The 16,743-nt window shown below is 38.8% G+C and overlaps 1 long non-coding RNA gene across 1 annotated transcript; it reads right to left on the bottom strand.

The window, feature by feature from the left end:
- Positions 1 to 10,594: 10,594 nt before the first annotated feature.
- Positions 10,595 to 14,437, bottom strand: LOC113943529. The gene is made up of 3 exons (XR_003526363.1): positions 14,263 to 14,437; positions 13,527 to 13,679; positions 10,595 to 12,639 (listed from the first exon to the last, which is right to left on the bottom strand). It is a non-coding gene; the product is annotated as an uncharacterized LOC113943529 (long non-coding RNA).
- Between the last annotated feature and the right edge of the window lie 2,306 nt (positions 14,438 to 16,743).

Here is a 16,743-nt window from a genome sequence, read left to right as displayed (position 1 = left end):
TTTTATACCATGTTTTTCACTGTGTGGTGTGTTCCTTTTGCTATTGTTGGTCATGTTTCTTCTAATCCAAATCCTTCACTTATTTCTTCTGGTGATTGTTCCTGTTGTAGGGGAGGGCTAATATAAGGCCTGACACATCTAGAAGGGACCCATTGTAATTTGGTACCCTTGGATACACAGGCATGTCCCCTTCCCCATGTTATGAGATCTACTGGTCCTGACCATTGCCCAGATCATAACTGGTGGTTTGGAAGATGAAAGTATTTGAGTTTTATGTTGGCGTTCATACCTGCTATGGTCTGTATCATCACAGTTTAAGAAATTTAGAACATATGACGCTTTCCATAAGCGTTCCTGGGGGCTATATACCAACTCCCCTCTTTTTTGCCTTTGAAGCATTTCTTCTAGTGTACGGTGAGCTCTTTCTGCAATCGCTTGTCCTGTGGGTGAATGCAGTATACCTGTAGAATGGAGTACCCCTCAATCTGTGAGAAATGTTTTGATTTTTTCAGAACAATAAGCAGGGCCATTGTTGGTTTTTATGGGTTTTGGAATTCCTAGGATTGCAAAACAACTGAGTCAGTGTCTGATAACGTCTTTGTTTTTTTCTCCCATGTGTGCTGTTGCATTAATGTATTTGGAATGCATGTCTACTGTAACATGGACATATTTTAGTTTACCGAATTCAGCTATATGTGTAACATCTGTCTGCCAGATTTCATTGGCTGTTACGCCCCTGGGATTAACCCCTTCCTTAACTGGCATTGGGGCAATCCGCTGGCAGTCAGAGCATAACATAATTATGTCTCTGGCTTGGTTTATTGTAATTTGGAATTGTCTCTTTAATGAATGTGCATTTTGGTGGAAGAACTGGTGTGAGAGTTTAGCCTGTTCTAGAATTTTGGGAACTGTAGTTACCATAGCAGTTGCATCAGCTTTTTGATTACCCTCTGCTATGGGTCCTGGAAGTTCTGTGTGTGGTCGAGTGTGCATTACGTAAAAATCAAATTTTCTGTGGTTGATAAGAAACCATATAGTACGAATAAGTGAGGATTAGTGACATCTAGAAAGAAGGAGGCTTTGAGACGTGAGACCAACCCTGCTGCATAGTGAGAATCTGTGACAACATTCGTAGGTTGATCATGGAACAATTCGAATGCCATGCGGATAGCCACTAGTTCTAAAACCTGCACAGAACCTTGGTCCAAGGTTTGTACCTTATTGTCCCATTGTCCTGTGGCAGGGTTCTTCCATGTCACAGCGGCTTTTCTTGATCGTCCAGTTGTGTCAGTGAAGACTGTGACTCCATTTACTGGTCATAGTTTGCAGCGACGCGTGGCCATCGGGGTAGATTTCCTATTTTCGCCCAGAGTTTATGTTTCGGGAAGTGAATGGAAATATTACCATGGAAGTCCACTAATACAGTCTGAAACCCAGTGTCCTCTGCAAGAAGCCAGTCTAAGTTGTCTTTCGTGGCTGGAACATAGATCATCTCAGGATCCCTTCTGTCCATCTCCTGCAGACGTCCTCTACCTTTCATGACGAGCTTAGCAAGCATGTCATTAATGATCCAAACAGTCTTAGGTGGAGAGTGGGGAAGAAATAACCATTCTAGAATTCTCAAAGGGTCGGATTCTGCCTGATCCCATTGGAAAAGGACAGCAAAAGGTTGGAACTTGCTGGATATGATGGCGAGGCAAATATGCGGGTCAGGGTGTCGTCGTCTGCTTTGTCTGTTTTCGATGGCCTGGGAGCATACTTCCAGAGCTTGTTTTGCTTCTGGAGTTAGGGATTGAATAGATGTGAGAGTTGGGTCACCTTTAAGTAGCTCGAAGAGGGGGTATAATTCCTCTGTTGTGATCCCCAAGACAGGCCTCAGCCAGTTAATGGCTCCTAAAAGCCATTGCAAATCATTCAGGGTCATAGTGTCCATTACTTTGAAAGTCAGTGATTGCGGCATGATTTCCTGTTGAGTGATCCTCCATTCGAGGTAGGTCCAAGGTTGGGTGCGTTGAATTTTTTCTGGGGCAAGCTGCAGACCTGCTTTTTGGATGGCATCAGTTAAGGCAGTCAAGGTGGATTGTAGTTCAGTCTCATGTTTTGCTGCTATCAGGATGTCATCTATATAATGGTAGATGATGGCTGAAGGGTAGAGTTTTCGAACAGGGTGTATGATGTTGGCTACCACTGTTTGACAAATCATTGGGCTGTTTTTCATGCCCTGAGGCAGTACTGTCCAGTGGTATCTTTGCATGGGTTCCACATGATTGTAGGCTGGAACTGAAAAGGCGAAGCGAGGTGCATCTTCTGGATGTAAAAAGATTGTAAAAAACCAGTCTTTCAAGTCTATTCCTACTAGTGGCCATCCCGCAGGTAGCATGGCAGGGGAAGGAAGTCCTGGTTGCAGTGTTCCCATTGGCTCGATGGCTGCATTAATTGCTCTGAGGTCTTGTAGTAAACGCCATTTGCCACTCTTCTTGGGTGTGCAAAACACCGGAGTGTTCCATGGGCTAGAAGTTGGTACTATATGTCCAGCGTTTAGTTGTTCCTGTACGAGGTCTCACAGGTGACCTAGCCGTTCCCTCTTCAGGGGCCATTGGTCCACTCATATCAGGTTGTCTGTCTTCCATTTTAGTTTGATAAGTTCACGGAACGACTGACCAATGACCCTTACTGAAAAACCTGGTTGTTTGCTGTTGCTATCTGTACAGTGGTACCAAATTGACTGAGGACATCCCTTCCCCACAAGGTACATGGAATGGGAGCTATGAAGGGTGCAATCCTAACAGCTGTCACTCAGGTCCCTATACCGTACGCAGATGCTTGCTCTGTCTAGGTCTTTGCATACCCCCCACCCCCAAGATGGTCGAGGCGGGGAACACAGTGGACCAGTCTGATGGTCACTCAGTGTCTTTAATTATAGACACATCTACGCCTGTATCCACTAAACCCTTAAATTTACGCCTATCAATGTGACATGTCATCATGGGTTGGGAGGCAGAGATCGACTTGGCCCAGAATATCTGTTGGGGATTTGTGCCTGCAAATGCCTCAGTACTCTTATTACCCTTCTGTGTGGGGGAAGTGCTATAGAAAGGAATTAATTAGGCTAAGTGCTGCCCTTTTGGTATATAACAGGGCGGCACAGGTGTCCAGGCCATGATTTGGATTTCATTACGAGAATCTGGATCAATTACTCTGGGTAAAATGAATATACCCATCATGGTAGTTGGTGAGCACCCAATTAGTAAGGCATGCATTCCCGCCTTCAGAGGTCCCCAGACTCCAGTGGGTATCAAAACCACTGCAGTAGATGTTAAAACTATTGGGTCTCTGGAGACCAGGTCCAGCCCAGTGCTGCCTGAGGTGGCGGCGAGCAAATCACTGGCATGTTGTTTGAAGCCGTATTTGTCTGGTTGGTCAGGGCACACGGCTTCGTGCCCTGTCTCCCGTTTCCCTGAGGTTTAGTCCCGGCTTTTACACCACCCTGGAACTTGCATTCGCTAGCCCAGTGTTTTCCCTTGCCACATCGAGGGCAGTACCCTGGGGGTTTTTTAGGGCAGTGTCTTTTAATATGATCAGTTGCTCCACATCGGAAGCAACTGCCTTTTTCCTTTTCCCCTTCAGGTACACGCATTTTGGCTGCTAATGCTGTGGCTAGTGAGTCTGTATGGTGATTGACTGCCTCGACATCCTGGCAAGCTCAGACCAATTCAGGTAATGTGCACTGGTCGCGCTTGGGGACCAACTGCAGGGCCCTTCGACAGTCAGAGTTGGCATTTTCGTAGGCGAGCTACTTGAAGAGCATCTCTCTCGCCTCGTCATTATCTATTTGTGTCTCTAAAGAAGCCTGCAGTCGATCCAGAAACTTGGCGTAAGGTTCAGTGGACCCTTGGAAGACTTTGGAAAAGGATAGGTTAGAGTCTTTGTCTATGCATGGAAGCTTTCGCACTGTTCTCAATACAAGATTTGCGATTACTTCGTATATCTCTCGGGGGTAGTCTATTTGGGACTCGGGCTTTGAATGTGACCGCTCCCCCACTAATTGAGCATAAGTCATTCTCGTTTGAGCGTTAGTTTGGTCATTAATATAAGCCTTACAGCTTTCTCTAAAGTTTGTGAGCCATACACTAAATTGTGTAGTGGTTAGTACCATTTTTAGTAGTGCCTTCCAGTCATGGGGTGCAAACACATGTGTGCTACTTAGGGTTTCTAGGTAGGAAAACATGTGGGGTGAGGAGACACCACTCTCTTTAATTATCTGCCTTAAATCCTTAATCGCATCATATGATAAACCTTGGTATTGGGGGCCTTGCCGGGGTCAATGTATAACAGGGCATGCATTTACTACTTTTCAGTCACCCACACAAGATGCTTCCTCCCTGCATTTATCCCATAAACCTATGGAGGGACCCCTGCCCAATCCTGAAGCTGTTTCCCCTTCTGTGTCCTCTATAGACTCGCCATCCATTTGTCCGTCATAGTCATCCTCCCCCCTTCCCGGCGAAATGCCTGAACCTGGGGTTGGTGGCTTCACTTCTGCCGGGTGGCAGGGGCAACATGGTGGTGCCTCCGCTGCCACTCTCCTTCCGCACGTTGAATGTGCAACCGCTGCGTAACGGTCACCCCGTAATGGTCCCGGGGTCGGCGCTGCTCTGTAACGGTCCCCAGCTCCAGCAGCACTGCTTACTGCTCTGTACAACACAGTCTCAGCTGCAGCCATGGGCGCTGGCATAAAGCCAGCATCCCCCCCTGCTGCCATGCAGTCGATGGGGGGGCTGAGGTTGAAGGGGGGGGGTTGAGGGGAAAGGAGTGAGGGGGGTAGAGTCCACTCTCCCGGGTGCATTTGTCTTTCTGTAGTGCATATTTAAAGCTATCATAATGTCCTTCCATGTAGCTAAATTCTTGAGGGCGTCCGTTTTTCCTTCACTGGCTTTTTCAATGATCTTGTTCCCTATTTTCCTCCAAGATTATATTTGATAAGGTCCAGTTAGAGGTAATGCAGGTTCATGCAAAGAAATCCGATATAACAAGGCCCATAACTTACTTTCTTCTATGTTTATGCTCTGTTCTTGTAAAAATCGAGAGATAGCTTCAGCTGTTTGTTTGATTTTTGGAGTAATTCCCTCCTGACAGGTAAACCACCCTCCCATATTCGCCAATTTTTGGTTACCTCTGTGCTGAAGCTCTGTTGTCCTTTCGTTCAGTCCTTTTTTCTTCCTTTTTTGTTCCTTTTTGCAGAGGTAACCCAGCACGCTGAATTCTTCCTTTTCTTCCTTTTGGTTTTGGTGATATGGACACCCCCAGATGGGTTCCCCAGAGCTGCTGCTTCTGGTTGCCGGTAAACTGCTATAGTCCCTTTGAGGTGTTTGCCATTTGAGATGTTGATCAGGGCACGAACCCCACTCAGGTACGAACGAGTGCCAGAGCAGAATTCCTGTTTATTTCAAACCGCTTAGGTTTAAATACAATGATTAAACATGTCACATGACCTTCCAACCAATGACAATCAAGTATTGTCTAAGCATGCATGAGAACCCGGAAGACTACAACTCCCATGGTTCCTTGTTACATTCTTCCTGACACACTACCTCTTTCCAAAGACAGGAGGGGAGTAAAACTCCTCCCTCCCAACACACCTCTCCCCCTCCCAGGCTTAGAGAAGGCTATCAGACTGGAATGCAGGTCTCTAGCTAGTTCTTTTGTATAGTTCCCCCTCCCTTGTTCAACACCTTCTTTTACAGCAGGACAGGGGAAAGGAAAGTTTCTGCTTGGGTTTTTAGAACAAGTAAAGCTATGATACCATTTCTTAAGGCAGCATTTGAGCATTAGTTCCACCAGAGGTAATGGAGCAAGGAAGCTTTGCAGAAATTTGGGTAAGCTCCAAGCACCATCAATGTGGGCAATAGCCAAACCACTTTTTGTTAGCTAGATTCCTCACAAGCAGCAGTTGTGGGGGTTTAAAGATTGAAACTTACAACATATTCAGCAAAAGTAACATGAGAAGCGACAAATTCAAGAAAGGAGACACTTATTTTATTTTTTTAATAGATCTCATGTTACCTGTCTGGAGTGATGCCTTTTCCATGACCTGTACATATACAAAACATGAAGTTTATAAAGTAGCAAATAGCGCAGGACAGGATGAAAAATACAAAAAGAAGAAAAACCAAAGGAAAATTATTCAACAAAATATTTTACCACAGCTACAAAACTTACCACTTCTTTAATTTGTGCATATATCAGGAGTGAACTGATGTACACTTCTTTTTCAGAGCCTGTGTAATTTTTACACAATACTGATAACATTAGTCATAAGCAATATAAGAAGAAACAAGATTTAAAAACAAAACACCAAACAAACAAAGAGCAAAGAGTACCTAAAGAGAGATGTTCCTTCTGCTTTCCACCTTAGTTGTCTGAACAGGAAATTTCTGGTATTTTAGCAACAGAGTTGAGGTAAGTTCCATTTGATTATAGTTCTTAATACACAGAGCATCTGGTGGTACAGAGGTTTAAAAGGACACTTCCCTAGCTGGGGAACTGACATGGGAGATGAAGATAGATTGCTTGAAAGAGTAAATTGTGGAAAATGGATGAAACAGAAAATACAGCGTAGGGAAGGAAGTAGACGTCAAGGAAAAGTCAAACAGCAACTGCTCCAATATATGTGACTGAAAGGAAGCTCACCAGAAGGATATAAAAACACAGGTGCCCAGTGAGGGTGGCAGTCCAGCAGGTAACTGTTCTTTCCCCATCCGAAAGAAGTCACACAATAAAACCTAAGATGAATGCTACTGAATTAACTTTAACTGTAATATAAAATTATCAACTTCAAAAATTTTTTCCTTAATTCATGGTAGCTTCAGTCAAAGTAAACAATCAAAAATCCTGCCCTCTTTTTTTTGATTGCAGGACTAGATCCTGAAGCATTTTCAGTACTTCCTTCAAAACACTCACCCAACGAGTCTTGCCATCACATCAGCTCAGTCTGAGAAATTCTCTCTTCTTACTCTGCATGGTAGAACTGCTCAGGTCAGTCACTCCACACTGTCCTCTTCAAAAAAAGGGACCTTCTTCCGGTTTATCTAAAATAAAGATAAACAAGAATATAAAATATTTTGATGACTTTGAGAAGAGATTTTGATGAGGGAACTGTTTAATCACTAATATAAATGACTACTGAGCATGTGAAAGATTTTAGCAGAAGGGAGCTAAATGCCTTGAGAGGTTTTCCTAGCAGGGAGTTCACACTATTGGACTTAATTCATACTATGGATGTGTGTATTACATTTTCTTTCCTCTTAGTTGGATAATAAGGTAATAAAGCTTCCTGATGTGTTAATGTGTCAAATTGAAATGTGTTGAACTGGATGATGAGGATGATTAAATAATATTTTTTGCAGTAGTGAAGTTGTGCTGCCTAAAACCAGTGATTTGAAAACCCAGTAAAGGTAATGGACCATTAATGATGATGGAATGATATAACTGAATTGATTGAATAAGGTTTTGTGAGGGATGAAAATCTAAAGTATAATTTATACAGATTAAATTGTTTGAGTTTTCAAATGGCACTTTCATTTCTAGGAGAGATTCACATGAATTTTTTTAAGATCTTATTTACCATGTTTTTCTAAAATACCAAGATAGTACCCACAGCAAGATAACAAAATATTTCTTTGCCAAATGCAGCTTTAATTCTAGTTACAAAATGATGTTAACTACTCATAGTTAACTCATTGCCATTGATATATGTCTTAAGCTTTTTATTCTAATTACTTCCTTAAGTTAGCTAAAATAGCAAATATAAGTCAGGCTGCACGAACATAATTTCAGCTCAACAAACTTAAATAATTTTACTTTTGATTTAACAAGTTATTTTATTTTCTTTCATTTCACTGTGTTACTTCTTTCAGGAATTATTTTTACCTGACAAGGAACAGCCTTGGAAAGTATTTATATATATATATGTATATATAACGACAAGCACAGCAATTGTTTTTCAACCTGTTTTTTATGCACATCAATTACAAGGAAAGGAAGTGTTACACTTATGAAGGTGTGCCGAGAAAAAAAAACAACGTTAAAATGTACTTTTTATGATGTTTACCACCCTTTTTCCCCTACAGTGAGACTCTATATTTCCTAGAGAATAAATAGAGAGCCTTATGCATTCCTTTCTTTAACAGTATTAGGAGATTTGAGGCAGAACAGTTCTGCTGATGAAATTCAACCTGGCTCCAGGGGAACAGCCTAAGAGCGTGAGAATGACACTGGTGAGCCAGAAACTGTTGTAGTTTCTACATGAACAAGAGAAACCAACCTGTTCTCAAACACGTGGGGAGAGCAGATAGGAAACAGCTGCCTGTAAGCCATGAATATCACCAGTAAAGTTTAAGACTTCTACTTTGCAGGAAATTCCATTTGTTTCGTACTTTTACCTCCGTGCATACTCATGCTTTACCAAACGGAAACTGATAACTGGAATAACAATATAGTGTCAATATCTAAAAACCCCCAATTTTAAGTAGACTTAAAATTCTGTCAGTTAAAGGATGAAATACTCCTAGGACTTGATAAGAAATTAAGATGATTGCTGTTCTTTTGATGTGACTCTTAACTAACCCAACTACCTTGTAAGACATTCCTGCATTTAAAAATAACCATTTTCTTCAAGCAGGAAATTAATAACTCACTCAGAAGGGAGGGAACCATATGACAATGACTATGTTAGTTCAGAAACATTGCTGTGTGTTTAAAACCTGCATGTAGGTGAAAAGAAAACCAAGAACATTGTGGCTCAGAGATGTGAACTGCAAACATGAAACAGAATTTTAAATGCAAGTTCCTTTAAGAAGGATGTAGAATTCACAACATGACATCTAGAAAATAAGTCCTGGAAACAAACACTGGGATATAGAATCACAGAATTACAGCAGGGTTTGGGTTGTAAGGGACCTTAAAGCTCAACTTGTTCCGGCCCCTGCTACAGTCAGAGACACTTTCCACTATCCCAGGTTGCTCCAAGCCCCGTCCAACCTGGTCTTGGACACTTCCAGGGATGGGGCAGCCACAGCTTCTCTGGGTAACCTGTGCCAGGGCCTCACCACCCTCACAGACAAGAATTCTTTCCCAATATCCCATCTAACCCTACTCTCTGTCAGTGTGAAACCATTCCCCCTTGTTCTGTCACTCCAGGCCGTTGTAAATAGTCTCTCTCCATTGTTCCTGTCGCCCCTTCAGGTCCGGGAAGGCCACAATTGGGTCACCCCAGAGCCTTCTCTTCTCCAGGCTAAAAAATACCAATTCTCTCAGCCTTTCCTCACAGCAGAGCTGCTCTGTCCCTCTTTTACCTTGATGCCTCCTCTGGATTCACTCCAGCAGCTCTATGACCTTTCTAAAGGAAGGACAGACCTTTAGCTTTTTAAGCAACAGTGGAAAACTTGCATTTGAAGTGCTGGTGGTGTGAGGAAGGTTTTTGTAAGTGGAATATCTGAGGGAAGAAATATATAGCAAATTTAGCAATTAATACATACACTTAGAAGCCTGAATTTGATACCTTTGCATTCCAAAGGCTGTTTCCCCTTGACAACCATTAGATTTTGTTTCATACTATCACGTAAAGTGAGGGAGCAAAAGCTCAACAATCAGCAACATGTACCCCAATGAAAAATGACACATTACTACTCCAGTTAAATGCTTGCAAATTGATGCTTTTTTACAAAACCCATGAAACAAAGAGAAACAGGTACCTTCTCTCTCCTTCTGAATGCAGGAATGATACTTTTCATGCTTTTCCCAACTTAAAACAGCAGATAGGACAAGCAGTAGCAAAACCACAGATCCTCCAATGTATTTTGCATTGAGTATCTCAAGATCACTAGAATTTCTGTCAAGAATTAAGCAAAAAAAATTCTAATTATTTACTAGACAAAATAAAAATTAAGACCCCCTCCTTAACTATCAGATGTTTGCTTGGGCATGAGATGATTCTTTGGCACACCTAGATTCTTTGAAAGAAAAAACAGTAAAACTAAACTATTAAATCTGTTAACATTAAAAACTGAAGTAAAAGGAAAATTATTAAAAAAACACAAATATTAAAGCACAAAAAGACCATACTATGTGCTAATGTTTAGAGATCACTGAAGCTGTATGTGTACAAATAGCATGCTATATTAACAATTTACAGTAATTGGATAAAGACCATAAACAACTAACTTCTGGGGTAATCTGAACATGTTGAAGTAAACTACTATCAAATCAACAAGGAAGATACTATTATGAAAGCAGGAAATATATTCATAATTGCAACTATAAGTGCAGAAATGCAGATGGGAATGTTAATAATATAGATAGCAAAAGATAGACATGTTTATCTGAGCACTGATAATGTAGTTTGTGATATACTTTATCTATTGAGCACAAAGTGTGAAATACTGTGAGGGAGATGATAATATGAGATATGATTAATTAACAGAAAGAAAATCATCTGCTGTATAAAAAAAGCACCACTAAAACATTATATAAAGTGTGGGAATAAATAAACAGGGTTGAATTCGGATTTATGATGTATGGGAAGTTAAATAAAGCTGAAGGAAAAGAAGGTTAATAAACATAGATCAAAGCAAAATTCCAGCTTTATTGATGAAGATAATCTTAGCAAGAAGACCAAAACCACTGTGACATGAAAACTGATATTTAGCATAACTGACAGTTTAACACTACTTTTCTCCTACTAGGACATAATCCATGCACCCTACTAGAGAAAATCAATTACTCCTGAACCATGTATTTGTAGCTCAGAAAAGCTGCTGCTTAAGTAATCTGAATCCCTCTTACTTTATCATCTGAGCATGGCACAGCAGAAAGATTCAGCTGCACAACTAATCATATATATAATCTCATTGTATCGTTTGTAGCTATACATAAATTACATGTATATTGTGGCCCATTTCAAAATATATCTACTCTTTGAAATAGACTGTAAGTGTCAGAAACTTTGCTGATATCACTCTGACATGAAGTGGGGTACTTCTTTCACAAGATTTGAGGGATGCAAGAAAATAAGCCCCCAATTGCTTTTACTCATCTCACTGTTTTTAGTGAAAGAACTACTGTACTTCAGTGAAAGATTTGCAAGCACTTCACAACATATTTTAAATCTAATTTAACTCAAATCACAGCTTTTTAACACCAGAGTACTCCCTCTGCTTTCAGTGAGAGGGGATTCCTCACAGACTGGCTTCCAAACCTGGAACAGATGAATTTCAGACTTGGACATACAGTGGAAGCAAGTTCACCTTTGGAAACTTCAGGACATTGCCACAACAGTAATTGCTGGAATTTGGGGAATTCATCAGTGTGCAGTCATGAAGCTGTTGGATGCCGTGTTATATAGCGAGAAATAATTTATGACCAGCTTAGAGGCTTTTTTTGGGGTCTTACCCAAAACTGCAAGCCTTTAAACCTGAATAACTGAGCACAGACATGGAAATGTTGTAGAGCAATGTGGTACCTAAAGGCTGGTGAAAACACTTGAGTTCAGCTTCTTGAACACTGTGGAATTCAAAAACCAAAAAAAATAACTAATTTTTCCAAATCAAGATTAAAAAAATTAAAGTGTTAATTCCCTACCAAATCAGGGAAAATTGCTGATTTTCCAGGGTAGTGATTGCAGGCTCCTGGTAGGTTTGAAGTAAGAAGTGTCACAAGGGGTTTTTATAACTACAAGAGGAAAAAGGGAAAAGGTGAAGTTAAATTTACTCAGATAAAGTCATTTGGTTTTCATTTGAAAGAGGGTAATCAGAGCAATTCTATAATTCGTGGGGGAAAAAAGTACTGGAAGAAGGGATTTCAACATTGAAAATTTTACAGAAAGCTGAAGAGGGTACAACAGAAATGCTTTGTCTGTGCTAGAAAACAGTAAGGATGGAAGATGCTACTAACTTTGATTTAAAGAATCTTAAAAGTGTAAGTCACCAGGGTTAGGTTCACTTAGCCCTCCTGTAATACTGCAGATATAGAGGCAACATGTTTACATCAATTTTATTCTAATATAGAAGGGATAGAACTGATATAGGTGAGAATTATGTTTACATAACTAAAGCTGGGATGACACAGTGGTATAATTTAAATACCAGTATACAGGCCGAGGACACAGCACAGCTGCTACCATATTCTGTTAAGTCATTGACATGGTTCCTGATACAGCTTTGATGCAAAAAATCCAACACTCCCAAAAGTTCCTGAGCACAAGGTAGTCCCATTACATGATATGAGCTCAGGCACAACCTGTGAGGGAAGAAATTTTAATTGTATGAATGAGATCTGTGCAGGTTGTCCATTTTGAACAGAGAAAAAGACTTGATCTGTTTTATCCATTAGTAGAGGTGGAGCCAGTAAATCCCACATAGAGAGAATTAATGTTCTCTGAGAGTTGGGTATAATGAACCCTGCTTCCTAAGGGCAGCTGATTGATTTTCATGTCTAAGCAGTTGCAAAGTGGTGCTGAAGTTTTACTCTTGAGTTGTGCAAATATAAAGCCTCCTTTTCTCTGATTTCCAGCAGTGCATGAGCTTCAGCTTTTTTCACTGCTCAGGCATTTGCAGTCCATCTCCTCTCATCTCCTTCCTATTTCTGTAAATATTAAAAAATATAATAACATGTTAGACCTCTATTATCTGTAAAACTGTGAAGACTCAAAAGTTATTATTGAAGGGGAGATACTGATAAGCAGACAGTGATTAATAATTGTGAAAAACCCAACCCAAATAGGAAAAGCAGAAATAGGAAAATAGGGGAGAATATGATATATATTGTTCCTTTGACAATATAATAACAAAATTATCTCTGCTTGTCACCTCTCAGAAATCCATGTGGATAAACTTCTTTCACAACAGCTAGTATGTGTTTGCAAGTTATATAGTTTCCAAATGCTTCCAATCTCAATTTAAGATCCTTAAGACATTTTAACAGCAATATAGTCTTTCTTGAATATTTCTGAAAAGCAACCACAAGAATAATTTAAAAACAACAATACAGATCAGCACTACTCTTAAATTCCATCTGTGTGAATTTAGTGAAATGCTAAACTAACCATCCTCTGCATAAGGATATTTTAGGTAGCTTTCAGACTGCTTTTCAATCAGTTTTGCCAGTTAGTCTGGAATAATTGAGGATGTGAATTCAAAGGAATTACATATATATATATGACAATGTTCCCTTCGGAGTTTATAGAAAGGACAAAAAGATTCAAGGTGTATATTTTCTTTAATATTCTCCATGTGGTCATAACAGTCTGACATTATTTTAAACATGATTAGGTAAGACTTTTTTGCCAAGAAAAGATGATTTTTTTTCTTTCTTTTTTAAGTGCTTCATAGGGTCTGTATTAATTTAAGTACTTATACAGGCTCAATGATTGTGAAGGTAAGGACAATTTTTGTGCATTGGTAGATTTTATTTGTTCACACAGGCACACTTATGGCATGAAAAAACATGGATCTTCAGAAGCACAGTCTTACAAATGTTTTTTTTCTTTGAAAGGTTTTCTTTCAGGATTTCAGTTGTAAAATTCCTGGCCCTGAGACAAGATTTTAAAATCAATACCACAGCGTGTTCCATGCATGTGCTCAGTGATGCTTCCATCTGGTCAGGTCCTGTGGGCCAGAATGAACCTGTAGGTAACAAAAAATGAAGTGGAAGAGCTGCCATCACAGATGAGGTTAAACACAGGGCAAAGTGTGCATCTGAGATAACACACAAGTTTGTTTTTTTTAAACTCCACTCTGACACCTTCACATCGACAGCTTCAGAAGAAGGTTGCTGTTTGCTCAAGAGTGTTTTCCCAGAATGAAATGAATGATGGAACAGAAACACATTATGGTTTAAAAAAAAGGGGATAATGCAATATTTTACTAATTAAACTATTTACAGAAAATGTAGTCTTGCTTTGAGATCTGAATATACATTTTCTCTCAGAAGTGCTATCCCATTTCTTCTTAAAAGAAGTACTGCAAAAGACCGGCTTTGCTGTTAAATGTATTTTTCCATAAGGCTGGAAAACACTACAGGAAGAACAGTTAAAGTGAGTAGGCTTCATTAATTACAGAGGCTGATATTGCAGTAAAATGGCTGCATTTAGTGACAAATTATGCCTTGTTTTCCTCCATCTCATGCCTCTTGCAGACATAAACACATATCACTTTTCTTGCTTGTTCTGGGAGAGGCAGACACAGACTCATTAAGGCTCTTTCTTACCTCTAGGAGAAAATGGATTAGGCTTACATCTTTAATCAGAATTTAATATATGCAATGCTTCCTGCATTTCTTTGTGTGTGAAATGGGATCTTTGTAGGACCTCTTTGCTTATTTCTCATTACAGGAATGTAAAGGACTTCGCACACAGACTGCAACTCCTTAAGCTTGTGCAGATCAAGACCTATAGGATTAATAAGGGGATTTAAGGAATACACTATTACTGTTGATCATATCTTCTATTTCCATATTCCACATGAATGAAGCATAATGAGGACAAGCATTAAACTTGCTGCTATGTTTGGTATTCTGTGTTTTGCAAGAGCTAGTTCTGAGGTAAACCTGAACTGTGACCAGGGCTGCCAAGCTGTGAGTAGAGATGTCAGAAGAAACTTCATATTTTTTTAGCCTTGAACAAGAATTAATCACTCTCAAAGCTCTTGATGTGAGTTAGAAAGGATGGATGACATCAAATAGAGTATTATTTACATACACGTGAAATTTTAGAAATGTGATCTGGACAAGGAACCAGGTGTCTGTATGCAGAACAGCACAAAATTCAGTTTTCACGTGCACAAAAAACATGAATTCAGAAGTAAATGCGTTAAATCCTCAGTATACAAATAAAAGCCTAGTACATACTGGAGAAATCTTCCAATTCTTTATAAAAGTTGTATTAAAGTCAAGTCTTTTCATTATTACCATTATCAATACCGAGTAATAGCTTATGAACAGCTGAAGTTATATGTAAGAAAATACTTACTTTTGAATGGTAAAAAGAGAACGAAAAATATAAATTAAGAGCAAGCTCATTTTTTAATGACTTCCCTGCTAATTTAAGATTAAAATGTGATCTTGTTACAGCTAAATGCACTTTTAAAACAGGTATTTCAGTACACAAGATTGAAAATCACCATCAGTGTCGTTCCTTTAGTTTCACCTCTTTTTAAAAATAAGTTTTTCTTACATTTCAAATTTTGATTTTTAAGATTTTAATTTTTTTATGTTTTACTTTTTGAAACATACTTCAAAGTAGAAACATCCTGTAAATCCATTATCTGATAAATTTATCATTTCAAGCCGACAAATCCAGGAAAATTAAAGTATGTTATTACTTTGAAAAGAAAAACTGTAGAACGAAGTATAGAAGCTTACACATATTTTGATAATCCTCTGATAACTTCACACTAAATAGTACATGAATCAAAAGCTTTGCTCTTTGCAAGTTTTATTCTGAAGGACTAAATTTTTTAAAAAAATGTTTCTTTTTGTTTGACTCTTTCGCAATACTTTTAGGTATTTGAAAATCAAATAACTTCAGATATTATGGAGGAAAAGCTTGCAGAACCACATATGATCTATTGGTGGTACAGGTTGGGGTTGGTGCTTTCTATTCCTGGAATAAATCCAGTAATTTCTCAAGTCAGTTTCATGAAATCTTGAGTGTTCAGAATCTGCTCAATTTTGCTGGCATTTTCAGGGGCAAGAATTGAGCAAAATACTATAAACTGATTGTACATTTAGTGAAAAAATGGCAGCGAAGTCTAATCTGTTATGCTACTGAGAAGAAAAAAATGCAGCCTTTTTGCTACTTATAATGATGTTTTCTAATATTAACAGTTTATGCAAACAAAATGAGTTCTATTAAATCCTTCATACAACATTGCATTCTATTCTGGAAATGTTTTACCACAGTCTAATTTCCACTGCCCTTCTCCAGATCTACGATTATTTACCATGTAAAATTAAATCTATTATCCCAGAAAATAATTTCTTTAAAGAATTTACAGTCTATACCATTTCTTCTTAAAAGAACAAGACAACCTTTTTTTCTTTGTTTGAAAATGAAAAGTGTTATCAAAGAGTTATTAGAAATAACATGGCCTTCCAGAACATACTGTGCTAATTAACCTTCAATACTTTGATTTTTTGCTGTCCATTGTGTAAAATATTTCATTTTGTGATGCTGAACATTGTGGAATAGTTGGATCAGTGATCAGGGTAATTTCAATCAAGAGAAGTGATATTCAATTAGACTTCTGATTTTGGATTTTAGAGCAAATACCAATGAAAACAAATCTTTTGTGAAAACATTTTATCAAACTAATTAAAGATTTGTAATAAGGTTTTGTGTGATGGCACAATTACATATGAAAGACTAAAACTCTCTTTTATCACGTACAATTTACATAAATTTTTTTCTAGGATGGAGTTCAAAATTTAACCTCATGTGAGGAATTACCATGAATAACGTGTGTTGATTGTAATAAGGTTCAAAAGAATTGGATAGTACATTTTTTAAGCAGTTTTTTATAAATAGTCTGCAGGAAAACATAAGACTGTGAAGCACTGAGTATAAAAATACCTGATGGCAGGAAGTTGAAGAAACAGGATACACAATAAATTGTGTATTTTATGCATTTTATCACAAATATCTACCATTTTAACAGTCCACCTAAACTGCAATGCATTCTGGATTGTTGA

Source organism: Corapipo altera, unplaced genomic scaffold (assembly GCF_003945725.1).
Source record: "Corapipo altera isolate COAL_440 unplaced genomic scaffold, ASM394572v1 61411, whole genome shotgun sequence".
NCBI lineage: Eukaryota > Metazoa > Chordata > Aves > Passeriformes > Pipridae > Corapipo > Corapipo altera.
Note: the sequence above shows the minus strand (reverse complement) of the source record. Positions and strands in the feature narration are given on the sequence as shown.